We start from the raw sequence: 14,552 nt of genomic DNA, 5'->3' as shown, positions 1-14,552 counted from the left end.
CCTCCCTAGGTTAGAGCGCCGGTGCGCCAAATCTTCAAGGGAAATCAGGCAACGGCCCCACACCAAACCAACTCCTTGCCCCCCCGACGACTTTCTGGACACTCCACTTTCCCCACAAGTGCCCCGCTTTGCACCATGGCACCCTTTTGGGCCTTTTCGGGAAGTTAGCTACCAAAAAAAGTAAAAATAACCCTCCCCGGTAAACAACGCTCCCCCAACGCTACGCCATCAGCCCGCTGCAGGTTTTGGAGGGGTCCCCGAGGTCCTCTACTCCCCCGCATCACTCTTGATAGTCGACACCGGGTTCTAGACCTGCCTGGGGGAAGGTGCATCGCTCAGCCGTAAATACCTTGCCAGCCAAACCCCTGGAAGCAGGGGCACTCTTTACCGTGCACCCCCACCAGCTTTTCCGGCCACACGCCCTTTCTTCGTCAGGTAGTCAAGGCCCAGAAAAAGTGCTCGTCCAGATTGGCCAAATACACCGGCAGCCGCTGCACCTCTGCCCCGCCAATATGAGCCTCCACTGGCCCCTTGAGCTGCACCCAATGCCCCCTACCCAACAGTCTCTGTGGTGCGTTTTGGAATTTTATATGGCCAAATATCAGGGCCCCACTAGGGTCTTCTCAGCCCCCCGGTCCACTGTCAGGCGGCATCTATTTAGCCCCCACCTGCATTGTACTGGTTGAGGCAGCTTACCCAATCGGGGGCCGGGGGAACGAGGAGGGGTGGGTTTCGGCCCCCTTCTCCACCTGTCCCAGTTTTTTCCGTACCCCTTTCCCTTAGTCTTGGACATGCACTCGGATGGTGACCTACCGCCACAGGCCTTGCAAACGTGGGAAGCATCAGAATCCGTCCGGTTTAGAGGGCGGTTCCCGTCCCTCCCCACCGACACGTCTGTGCCCCTTTCCCAACTGCAGCCCCAAAAAAAGCCTTGAAAAGTCTCGGGCTCACCATCCTCAAAGCTATCTTCTCCACTTTAGCCTTCCGGGCCCCCCCCAAAAGGGCATGGCAGGGCTGAGCAGCGGGCCCAGGCCCCGTTGCCTTAGGAAGCCTCGAACTCCAAAGGGCCCCCGCCCGCGCCACCTGCAGGTCCCAGGGTTGTGCTTGACTAGATTTTGGGGTGCTGATCCGGCAAAGTGCGGGCCTTCCTTTTGGCTCCAGCCCTGGGCAGATGCCAGATTTCAAATTGGGGGACATATGCCTCCCAGGCCACCTTCCCCTCACTCAGCTGGCTTACGCTTTACGAAAATCTGGGGCCCAGGGGTGCAGGGGGGAGAACGTGTGCCGTGAAATAACCCCCGGGGAGAGGAAAGGGGGGGAGGGAGGCAACGAGGTGGGTTACCTGGTCCCAGTTTTTCCCCCCCTATACCCAAGGGGGCGGTTCCATGGGTCCTCAGCCTTCTGCAGGACCATGGCTCCACACGATTTCTGCGAGGCCCGGGGGGGTTTCCCGCCCCGACCCCAGGCGGGCCCCCGTAAAAACTGACACCTGGGATCTTTGCCAGAACCTCGTCTGCTTTTCGCTTGCAACGTTCTACCTCGTGACGCCGCCTTTCCGCCTTCACTTTCCTCCTCAGGCCTGAACCTCGCCCCTTTAGAGTCTGCACCTCCCCAGAAGCATCTTCAAACTGTTGCAGGCCTTGTCGGTGTACTGCTGAGTTTCCATTTCACAGATAGATTTCTCTGTAGCATTAACAAGTTGGCAGAGCTTTCCTTGCCCTTTCCCTTTCCGCATCTCAACGAGATGGGGGGCGGCCCGGCCCCCCGCCTTTTGCCATTCCTCCCCCATACCGGCAAATGGCAGTGATCAGGTCCCTCTGGCCGGCTTCACCCCCTTTGCCTACCTCAGTCATAGCTTCCTCTCTTCATGGCGCCCCATCTTTGGCGACAGATAAACGGCGCTTCAATGATCAAAAATCCAAATCCCACTCCAAAACCCCTTTGTTAGCCCACCGCCTCGTCTCTCTGCCACCAACACAAGGGAGGCTAGGCGCGGCGTCTTCCACAGGGTCGTGAAAACTGAACACTCCAAAACCACCGAGCACCACAGCGTCCCCGAAAACCCGGAAACCAGCATGTCACAGTTATAAAGGGCAAACAAAGTTTTCATCACCAGGGGGACCAAGGGGGCTTTACAGGAGCAGCACCCCAAATCCATCTTCCCTCTTGGCTTGTTCCTCCCTCCTCCCCTCACAGCCACTGCGTCATGTTTTGCCCAGGGTTCCTCATGTTAACAAGCCCGGTCATCCTTTTCATGTTTTAAAAATGTTTCGCACCGAGACAAAGCCCACTGGCGTAGCATAATAACATAAGATATATTTAAAATATAAAGAAATTTTACATCAACATTAACAATATGATTATATATATTTAAATTTCTTTATTTTTAATATATGCTTATGTATATGTATATATTTGTTATGTAATAAATTATATAATTTTATAATATATATATATATATAAAAAAATTTATAATTTTATATGCATATATATATTTTATATAAATATATATATATATATATATATATTAATATATATTATATATACATAGTGTGTGTGTGTATGTGTGTCTGTGTGTGGGTACAAAAATTATATAATACAAACATAATAAATTTATTACAAAAAAAACATATCCAATAGATACTATTATACACAAGTACACACACACACACACACACAAACACACACACAAACACACACCCCCACACACAACACAACACAATATATATATATATAATATATATTTTAAAACATATAAAAATAATTTATATATATTAAAAAATTTTTTTAAATATATAATTTAAAATGTAATATATGTAAATACACATACAAATATTTTAATAGAGCATACTGATATACATACATATTATACTGTATATGCTATACAATATTTAATGTATAGTACTTATATATACCCTATATATTAAAATATACATTTTATTTTATATATATTTAAAAATATTTATATATTTGGTTGTTTGATGTTGTGTGTGTGTGTGTGGTTGTGTGGTGTTGGGTTGTGGTGTGTGGTGTGTGTGTGTGTTGTGTGTGTGTGTGTGCGTGTGTGTGCGTGTGTGTGTGGTGTGTGTTTTGTTGTGTGTGTGTGTGTGTGTGTGTGTGTGTGTGTGTGTGTGTGTGTGTGCGTGTGTGTGTGTGGTGTGCGTGTGTGAAAGAAGGTTAAGCAAACCACAAAACAATCTGCCGACCAGTTTGAACCCAGGATGAACTCTCCTGTAGAAACCCTCATACCCAGAGTGACCTGGTTTCAGTTGGCCAGGGGGGTTTCTTATTTTATTTTAATTTTTTTTATATATATTCATACAAAATATATAAATATATATAATATATAACACATATCACAAATTATACATAACATATATATATATATATATATATATTATAATATATATATAATATATCTTATGAAAATATATTTATAATATGAAACCCTTTACTGTTTTACATACATATGCTTAATTATATTTTTGTATATATATATTGATAAATTATTTTTATATAAGTATTTTCATATGCTTTATATGCATTTAATACATGTGTATATATGACATACATATTATTGTTATAATATTATATAAAATATGATATAATATAATATATATGTTGCATGACATACATGTGTATAAATATGATAATGTATTCTATGTATACAAGATATACATATATGTTTGTATAATATGTATATTTATATATATTTATATATAAGTATATGCTGTGTATTATATGAATTAGATTATGTATAAATATATGAATACATGGGTTAAATATTTTTAGTATAATCAAATATGTATTAGTAACATATTTTTTGTATATAGGTATATATCCCAAAAGATGGAATCTAGGTGGATTTCAAAAAATAGTCTCATTTCAGTAATCCATTTTTTTGCATAGGGGTTTTTCTACCATATATCAAAGGGAAGATTTTTTTTATCACCTTCATAATTTATATATGTATGTGTATGTTTACATGAAACTTTTTGTATTACATGGTTAATATGTAAGTATTTTACGTTATATAACTTTATTAACATAATGTATAATTATATATTTATATTAATATTAAATATATTATATATATAAATATACAAAAATAGGTAAGCAAGGGCCTGAAAATTGTCGAGAATTTTATTTTCCAGACCACACCTATCAAAAATTAGTTGCCTGCTTTAAAAATGGGAAAATTATTTGAAATTGATGAGTTTTTTCTTTTCAAAAATTGAATGGGGTGCTTAGGAAAGAAAATTTTTTAAAATGCGATGATAAGGAAAGAAATAACAATTTTTTGGTAAAAACAAAATGGATCATGGCTAGTGAAGATCCTTTGGGAAAAAAATAGTTTTTTCAAGACAGATAATTTTTTATTGGGGGTTGGGGGGGGGGGGAAATATTTCCCTTTACAAAGTAAAATTGGCTCTTTGTAATAAAAAAAGGTTTTACTTTTAGGTAGAAATACTAAGCTTAGATAAAAAAAAATTGTCTTAAAAAAAAAAAAAAAAAAAAAAAAAAAAAAAAGGGGAAACCACTTTCTTGTAAATACATGTGTATATAATTAAAACAATACAATGTAAATATATAAAGATGGTTTTTATTATATAAAATAATATATATATATATATATTTATATGGAAATACATTTAGGTACACATGATTACTGTATCTATTCCCTTTAATATGGAATGATCCGGCTGACAATGTGGGGTTTCCGTTATATTGGGATTGGGCAGGAGCACCCTGCCCTCACCGTCCCAAAAGCCGTCCCCCATCTTGGTCACGTCCTCTCACCGTTTTCTGGGCTAAGTATCTTCTTTTTTACCATGGCTTTCCATGGTAAAGCCACAGCCATCCACGTGGACAACCGACGGGCGTTTTCGCCCTTTTGCGAATTCGATAGGTGAAGTCAGGTCGGCTTACCTTAAAAAAAAAGCCCGCCCTTTGTCATTGCTCCCTCCCATGGGTGCCGCCATTTTTTGGAAACATGATAAAACGGCGCATCCACTGATCAAATATCACAAATCCCATCCTAACACCCTTTGTTACGCCGACCGCCTCGTTCCCCCAGCCAACCACCAAAACAAGGCAGGCTAGGCAACGGCGTGCTATCCACAGGGGCGGGAAAACTGGCAACCCCCAAAAGGCACCGAGCACCCCAGCTTCCCCGAAAACCACGAGGGAAACGACAAAATGGCGGGGGCAGGGCCCCGAAATAATCACTAATGACAGTCCCTTTTCCTTTAATTTAAAACAAGGTAAATTTTCCCTTTCCCTTTTTTTATAGGCACAATACAGGGGGAAACCCATGGGCCCCACTGCCCCCGATACAAACTTATAACAAAGGGGCCCAAAACAAAAATTTATCAAGGGCACAAAGGGAAACACGAGGGCCTTTTAAGGGGCACACCCAAAACCCCGTCTCTTGGGTTGTTTCCCCCGCTTTTTCCCCCTCACAGCCCGCTGGGGTCTGTTTGCCCGGGCCCTTCATGTTAACCCATGCCCCAGGTCCTCCTTTTTATGTTAAACACAAAGTTTTTCACAGAGCAAAGACCCACTGGCGTAGCAATATCTATAAAATGTATAAGCACGCACACACACACACCACATTACACACACACACACACACACACACACAAAACCCCACACCACACCACCCCAACAACACACACCCCACATATATATATATGTATGTATAATTACTTATATATATATATATATATATATATATACTATATATATATATATGAATAAGATGTGAAATATTTTGGTTGTGTGTGGGGCACCCCACCACCACACACAATCACATTATACACACACACACATATCACATATATCCACACACACACAAAATTTATCACATATATACACACACACACAAAAAAACCCACACCCCCACACACACACAAAAAACACACACACACACACACACCACACACACACCACACACACAAAACACACAAATTATAAATATATTATAATATGTATATAGGGTATATATGTATATTTATATATATATAGTATATATAAATAATCTTGTTTTGTGGGGTCCTGTGTGTATGTGTGTAAAAGAATTTATTTTGTCTAATATTTGTAAAAATAGTTTTATAAGCATTTCAATGTTTTAATGTAATTATTTATATATGGGGAAATTTTATATATATATTAATATTAATATTATATATACATATAAATCATTTATGATATTTCTTATGTTTTAAAATGTTTTATATAGGGAAATATATGAAACTTTAAATGTTTTTATATGTCTGTATTTTTATTTTAAAATTTTATATAATATATATATATATATATTTTAATTTTTATATATATATTATATAATTTTTTTGTAGGGGCCATTGGGCCCTTTGTCCCCCTGTGCGAAACATGTTTTAACAGGGAAAGGATGACCGGGGTAGGTGTTAACATAAAGGGGAAACCCCTGGGAAAACCATGAGCAATGGTGTGATTAGAGGAGGGGGGGAAAAAGGCCAAGGAGGAACAAGAAAGGAGACGCAGTTGGGTGTGCTCCTTAAAGCCCATCGTGTGTGCCCTTGTGACCTGATATACTTTGTGTTGCCCTGTTTAAGCTTATCGTGCAGGGGTGACATGCGGGTTTTCCCCTCCTGTATTGTGCCTATAGAAAAGTTAGGGGAAAAAAAACTTGGTAAAAAAAAGGAAAGACTGTCTTTTGTGTTTTTTTCCCGTGCCCTCCTCGCCACGGGGGTTTTCCCCTCGGGGTGTTCGTGACGGGGGTGTCCCACTTATATACGCCCAATATTTTTAAGGGATATATATATATTTATATATATATATATAAAATATATTATAATATAATCCTATTAAATAAAAAAAGGGATCAGTGAAAAATCCTAAAATTTTGGGTTAAAAGCTCGGATCGGAAACCATTGATTGGGAGCTTTATAGCGCTTTTTAAAAATGAATCGGTGAAAAAAAAAGACAAAAATTTTATTGGAAAATATTATTAAATATGCTGTATTTTTATGCATTTCTAAGAGTTTACAGCAGCCCCAAAAAATTTTTTCCCCTAAAAAATTTACGTTTTCAATCAGCAGTAAAACAGTAAAGGTAAATGTCCCGTTGTTTAAGAGCGAGAAGGTTTAGAAGAAAACAGAGGGGAAAGTTATTAATTACTCCCTACTACTACTATTAATAAAAAATAATAATTTAAAAATAATAATAATAATAATAAAAATATCTGAAAAAAAAATAATAAACATAAAATTATAAAAAATTTGCGGCATATTTTAACCAAGGGGAAATAGCAAAAGCAAAGGGTTTTTTAAATTAAAAAAAAAAGGGGGTTTTTAAGACCCACCAGCGAGGGTTTTTAAAAGTCTGGGAAATGGGTGCCCACCGAAACACAGGTGCTATTTCTTTTTACTCTTTTTTTCATGAACGCTGGGTTTACTTTTTCCTTTTCTTGCCCCAGAAATGGTATATGTAACCCCAAAACGGGGGGGTTTTAAACTGCCCCCATTTTGGGTTTATCTTTGGGTTAATTTCCATGGTAGGACGGGTATTTAAGAAAATCGTTTAGAAACAATATAAAAATTTTCCCAAAAAAAAACCTTCACAAACGGGAAAAAACTACATATTAAGATAAAAAAAAGGCTCAAAAACATGGCCCTTTGGGAAGCCTAAAAATTTTACTTTTCACCCCTACCGGCTTTTGGGTTTTTAGCTATAATTTAAATTCATCATCATCATAGATTTTCCCAATTATCTGAAATCATCATTTTAAAAATATAGGGCCCCCAAAATATATTATGTTTTATTTTCCCAGGCCCCATTACATTTGTTTCATCTAATTTGATTTACTGTCTCATTAGTTTTTACCCCCGGTCCCAAAAGCCTGCGCCCCCCTTTTATTAGGGGCTGTGTCGGGGGGGGCGGCAGAATGGGGGTGCCACAGAGTGCCCCACCCAGGTTTAACCTCAGGCGTGGTTTTCCCGGGGTAGGCGTTTGGAACACCTTTCCTTGGGGCGGGAGAGCGGTACATCTGCTTTTCAGGGGAATTGAGGGGGACGGGGATTTGAGGTGGCTCCCCTTTCTCAGAGGTGAGAAAACCCTGGTAGCGGACGATCAGTTTTGGGGGGGTACACCTAAATGGTTGGGCCCCCACGATGGTCACCCCCTCCAGGGTTGTACCCCATAGCCATCTCCACCGCTTCAGCCCTCGGTACTTGAGGGGGACACCGGTTGAGAGCGTTTTTATGGCAGGGGAAAAATGAAGCATGCTTTTCTTCATTTTCCTTTTATTGCTTATACGCCCTACCGATGTATAAAAAATTTGATGTAAAAGGGGCGTTCTATCCAAACCCTTTCTTGGCAGAAAAATTGCCCCCGGCGAGAAAATTCGCATTGTTCTGGGCGACTTCACCGGTACCCGGGCTGTGACCGAGCTGGCTACGAGATGTCTGTGGGCCCCCATGGCTCAGGAACTGATCCCACAGCGAGAAAAAACCTCCTTTTTTGGACTTTTTTAGGGGCCCAGAAAATGGGGGATCTCTGGTCCTGTTTCCAGCGCTCCAACCGGGATCGCTGGACGGTACAGCGATACGGGTAAAGTGGCCAAGGGGGATCGACCACATTTTTGGTTTGCACGCGATGGAGGATCCCCCAAACTAAGGGTTTACCGGAGTTCCGAGTTCGGGGCACCGACCCCTAGGTGGTTTGGGGACCCGCGGCCACTTCAAAAATCCCCGTCCCTCCCTTTTTCCCCCCAAAAAGGGGGTTCCCCCTTTGGGCAGATTTAAGGGGGGGGGGAGTGTTCCCGTGGGGTTTACCAGGCAGTCCTGCCGATTCACAGAATCAAAAACCCGACAGAACCCCTTTTTCTCTGTGGGGAAATCTTCAAGCGCGTAAAATCAAAGCCCCGCTCAAAGCCATTGGCTTAAAGCCCCCAGGGCACGGGAGAATTCCATCCCCCCTGGAACATTAGAGGCCCCCTGAAGGGGGTCGCAAGGCTCGGCTGAATGAAAAAGTCTTTGCGTCGTTTTCCAAAGGGCGTAGGGTCGGGCACTGCTTTAGAAGGGAAAAAGGGAAAAATTCATCAGGAATCTTGTGAGGAGGCGAAGGCCATTTCTGGTAAATGACCCCGCCCCCCGCCACCAAGCCCCGAGAAAGCTGAAATCAAGCCCTCCTCACAGATTACTGGGAGTCCCATCAGCGGTTGGACGGATTATCTCAGATCATGTTGGGGTTTTGGAATGTTTTTCTGATATTTTTTAAAAGTTGTACCCGGTAGACCCCCCAACCCGTTTTGCCTTTTGGGTGAAGTGATTCTCAGTTTCCTGTGCCGGGCCCAAACCCTTCCCGCGAGGGGAAACCCCTTTCCCTAACAGAGGTTAGGGGTGGCGATTTTTAAGCTGAAAAGTGGGGAAAAAAGGGAGGCATATGCGATACCCCGCTGAAAAGCAAAGGCTGGGGGTGAACCTATGGGTCGGGGCCTGCATACCCGTCCTGACTCCATCTGGCATCCCGGTACCATTCCCCCCGAACCCGCCCGAAAAGGGGATTGGGCACCCTCTCTGGAAAAGGGAAAAAGGGTCGTTGGGGCTGTAGCAACTACCGTGGCATTACCTGTCAGCAACCAGGAAAGGTTTTCCCCCCACATTTTTTCGAAATGGATCCGCAAAAACCTACTGAGGCACCCGGGGCCGGAAACAGTTGGATTTACTCCCCGGCAAGTCCACAATAGACTGTATACTAGCGCTTTTGAGTAATTTTGGGGAAAAGCCGTCGTGAGTTTGGGGCGTGGGTTGCTTGCAGCCCACATGACCTCAAGAAGGGGGTTTTTACTCGGTTTTCCAAACGGGGGGAAACCGGGGGGTTATTGGGGGGATCCTGAGGCTCAGGGGGAATTTCCCACACGATTATTGGGCCCGATAGCAAGCCTCTATAATGGTACCCGGTTTAAAATGTGGTTGGGGGGATGTCGAAATTTTCCCCCGTTAATTCAAGGGTGAGGCAAAGGGTGCGTCCTTGCCCAACACTTTTTAACACCTGTATGGGCGGATAATGGGGAGAGCTACTAGCCAAAAATCAGTTTTGGAGCAACAATAGGCAATAAGGTTTTAGACCTTTACTTTTCCGACGATGTTTCCATCCTATCCGGGGGACCCTGGATCACTTGTGGTTGGGTCTTGGGTTCTTTAGCAATGAGGCAAAGCCCTAGGGCCCCCAGGTCTCCTGGAAACCCAAACCAAAATTCAGGACTTTTGGGGGCCCCGATAGGGGGAACCCGTTCAGTTTGGGCCCCTTTCTTTCGGCAGGGGGCGTTTTAAGTTTCAGAAAAATTTTTTTCATACCCCTTTGGGAGCGTAGTCCATATCTCTGGGGTTTTCAGACCGGAAAGTTAAATTAAGAGCGTTAGATTCGGTACCTATGCAGGGAAAGGCCAAGCTGCGTGGGCTTTCCCAAAGGGCCCTTTTTTTCTGCCCTTTTTTCTCTAGGAAGGGAAAATGGCCCCTATCCATTTTCCCTTTGGGGGTCTCGCCTTAGCCTTTTTTTGTAACAGTCCCTTCGCCGGATAGGGGGGGTTTTACAGGACGCGGGCCAACCGCCGGGTTACACCGTGAGACTGGTATGGGACCTGTTACTAGCATAATCCGGGATCGCCAACTCAGGCTATATGGCCACCTAGCTCGTCTCCCTGTGGACAACCCTGCCCACCAGGTTGTCTCTCTGCGAGACAACCCTGGGTGGAGGAGACCTGTGGGACGACCCAGATCATGGCTTGGGAAGCTCGACGAGACCTGTCACGAGGAATTAGAGATGGGCCGTGGGCTTGCCTGGAGACTCGCCTCGAGGGATCCTCGTGGCTGGAAGCGAAGGGTGGTGCGGCCATGTGCCCCCGTCCGGCGTTTAGCCCTTGATGATGATGATTAGTAGTAGGGTTACAATCATAACCAGTATTATCAACATCACTTCTATTCAATTTTCATTCAAATTATCATCAATATTAGAACCAGTATCATAAAAGTGATCATCATTATGACTTTTAGGATTATAGTAGCATCATTATTGTCATTACCATAAACAATAATGCTTTGAAAGCAACAATTATCACATGTTTAAAGGACTAATTAATGATAGTGATAATGATAAAATTACTAGGAACAATTATACAAATACAATTATAAATGCTGATAATACCAACAAAAGTACAGACATAGTAACAGGAAGAAGTTATACGAAAGCACTCAAGATTCAATAATAATCAGAATTTCTGTTTATTATCATCTATATTATTTAACTTTTCCTACTTACAGTAACGATGTGCAAGTGTACATAGATTTATTTATTCATTATCTTATACTTTACTTGTATACCCTGCATTCTTTAGAGTTGCATAAATCAAAAATCAGGAAGAAGCTTACGACAGGTGCTTAAAAGTTGGGAGTTCAAATTGCCAAGTGATGATTAATGCATTGATGACTGAAATATCATTGTAATGAAGTGTGATGCAAAAACAAGATACATTATATTAATATTTATTAATATAATAAATATTATATTAATAAAACTGGTTAATGTTAAATAAACATATGCCAACGATCATACCACGTTGAAAGCACCGCTTCTCGTCCGATCAGCGAAGTTAAGCAACGTTGGGTCTGGTCAGTACTTGGATGGGTGACCGCCTGGGAACACTAAATGCTGTGGCATTTTTATTATATACACTGAATATTGCTACGCCAGTGGGTCTTTGTCTCTGTGCGAATCATGTGTTAACATGATAAGGATGACCTGGGCAGTGTTAACATGAAGGGGACCTGGGCAAACATGACGCAGCTGGCGTGAGCCGGAGGAACAAGCCAAGAGGGAGACGCGGTTGGGTGCTGCTCCTGTGAAGACCTCGAGTGTGCCTTTGTGACCTGATATAAACTTTGTGTTGCCCTGTTATAAGCTGTATCGTGCAGTGTGGCATGCTGGTTCCCCCCTGTATTGTGCCTATAGAAAAGTGTACGGTAAATAACTTGTGTAAATAAAGGAAAGACTGTAACTTTGTGTTTATTTCGTGCCTGCCTCGCCACTTGGCGTTTCCCCTCCTGGTGTTCTGGGACGCTGTGGTGCTCGGTGCCTCTTGCTGTTCAGTGTTCACGACCCTGTGGATAACACGCCGTCTGCCTAGCCTGCCTTGTGTTGGTGGCAGAGAGACGAGGCGGTCGGCGTAACAATATGTTAAGTATTTCATGATTATTTGTAGCATCTCTTCTTACATTTATGTGAACAAATCAATTGATATTATACTTCAGTCCATAGGAATTAGAGTAAAGTCATCACCCTCGGAGAGAAGAATACAAAGAAAACGAACAGGAGAACTCATAGATGTAAATAAAGCAAGTGCAATTCGCATTCTAAGCATTTTATTAAGTTTCTGACACTGAAAGATTTTGGCGGCAGATTTATAAGAAAAATGATTGAAGCTGTAATAATAAGGATATTAATTGTGTTAGTAAATAATCATATCCGTAATGGTATCTACAAAAATAACAATAAGTATAAAATGGTTGTAGTAAAGATAATAGTCTAATGAAAAAAAAAATCATGATTAAGTTTCACTATATATTTATCATTTCTAATTTGATTATTACTAACACAATATCATTATTATTACAGGTTTATTTATTTCCATAACTGCCGCGAAATCTATTAGTATTTAGAATGCAGTATTGGTTTCATTTCCTTACTCGTACGATTTATCCTATCCGTTTTCTGCCTATTCTTTTTCCTCTTTCCGACAGCGATGACTTTTATTTTATTCTTATTGGACTGAAGCATAATTTCCATTCAATTTCTTACAGATATAAGAGGAGCTGCAATAGTTTGTATATAAATGCTTAGCATATTTAGTATACATAATAAAATGCCAACAGCATCTGGTGTTCCCAGGCGGTCATCCATCAAGTACTCACCAGACACAACGTTGCTTAACTTCGCTGATCGTACGAGAAGTGGTGCTTTCAACGTGGTATGATCGTTGGCGTATGTGTCAAAAGCATCCCAATATATGCGTGACATAAAATGAAGTTTATCTACACTGATATTTTCTCTCTTTTGTTGGAAATTTTTTTTTATCTGCCATGCAGTAACACATGATCACTCATGCAAGTAAATCTAATTAAGGGTCACTATTCATTTATGCAAACTAGAACATGCGATATTTATTTATGCCGATTCTCATTTCCGTAAATAAATCTCTGTCATGTTACTGCTATACGCGTGGGAGAGAACCGACGAAAAGCATGACTGTGTTAATGACAGTAATTATCATAAGTTAATAATAATGATGATGAGAATAATAAGGAAAATGCGAATAATAATCATAATGAAACAAATACAAAAAATGATAATAACAACAACAATAGCGGAAAAAATGTTTTATGAAAGCACTCAAGGTTTAAGATTCAATAATAATCGGTATTTATTATGGTTAACTATATCATTTATGTGTGCAAGAGATGCAGTATAATGAGTACACTTTGAAAACTATATGAAATGTAATATTACTCAATTTCTTATCATTACTTGTACACCTATATTCTTTACAAGTTGCACAGCTCGATAATGAGTAAAAGGCTACAGTAGTGCATGCAAGGGGAATAGAGTTAGAATTGCCAATATTCCCGATAGTGGTCGATTGTGATTGATGTTTACATTATGGAAAAGATCTTCATGTTATGACTGGAATGTCATGGTCATGAAGTTTGATGCAAAACTAAAATATACGTTATATTAGAATGTATAAAAATGACGAGTAGTGAGACAAAAGTGGCTAACGTTTCTCTGTCCTTTGCCAACGATCATACCACGTTGAAAGCACCGCTTCTCGTCCGATCAGCGAAGTTAAGCAACGTTGGGTCTGGTCAGTACTTGGATGGGTGACCGCCTGGGAACACCAGATGCTGTTGGCATTTTATTATATATGCTAAATATGTCTTTCATTTTAGTTGTCAGTGGTGTGTCTTCACTGTATTCTTCGACTTACCGCTTAATAGAAGTACATACTATATTATTTGAGAATTCTTGGGCTACTTTTGATAGTAGTCTCAATTGGAAAGACCACATTGGTCAGTTAAAAAATAAATGTCAAAGAGCACTGAATTTATTAAAGTGCATTTCTGCTAATAAATGGGGAGCTGATAGACAGTCTTTGCTAATGGTATACAAAGCCCTAATTAGGTATAAAGTAGATTATGGGTCAATCGTGTATGGTTCGGCATCAAGAACAAGTTTGAAAGGTTTGGATGCTGTGCAGAATACCTGTTTGCGTGTGTGTCTTGGAGCCCTGAAGTGCACTCGGATCGAGCGTCTTCAGGTGGAGTCAGGAGTACCTCCCCTCCGAATCTGACGCGGCCACTTAGCCCTGAGCTATGCCGCAAAGGTGGCTCGAGACCCAACCATCCTAATGGCAATAGTGGCATTAGGCCCTTTGCCACCAGACTCCCGACCCCGTCGAAAAGGGGGTATAGATCTTCCATCGATACCCGGGGGTTTAGTCAATATAGGCCGGGCCC

At 41.4% G+C, this 14,552-nt stretch overlaps 1 non-coding gene and 2 pseudogenes across 1 annotated transcript; 2 read left to right on the top strand and 1 right to left on the bottom strand.

Annotated features, from left to right (window-relative positions):
- The first annotated feature begins 11,581 nt into the window (after positions 1-11,581).
- Positions 11,582-11,699, top strand: LOC119581455 (annotated as a pseudogene).
- A 1,203-nt stretch (positions 11,700-12,902) lies between these two features.
- Positions 12,903-13,020, bottom strand: LOC119581463 (annotated as a pseudogene).
- An 810-nt stretch (positions 13,021-13,830) lies between these two features.
- On the top strand, positions 13,831-13,949 carry LOC119581447. Its single transcript, XR_005229573.1, has one exon. It is a non-coding gene; the product is annotated as a 5S ribosomal RNA (ribosomal RNA).
- Positions 13,950-14,552: the final 603 nt, after the last annotated feature.

Source organism: Penaeus monodon, chromosome 14 (assembly GCF_015228065.2).
Source record: "Penaeus monodon isolate SGIC_2016 chromosome 14, NSTDA_Pmon_1, whole genome shotgun sequence".
Classification (NCBI taxonomy): Eukaryota; Metazoa; Arthropoda; class Malacostraca; order Decapoda; family Penaeidae; genus Penaeus; species Penaeus monodon.
The sequence above is the reverse complement of the archived record's forward strand: the minus strand, read 5'-3'. Positions and strand labels throughout refer to the sequence as shown.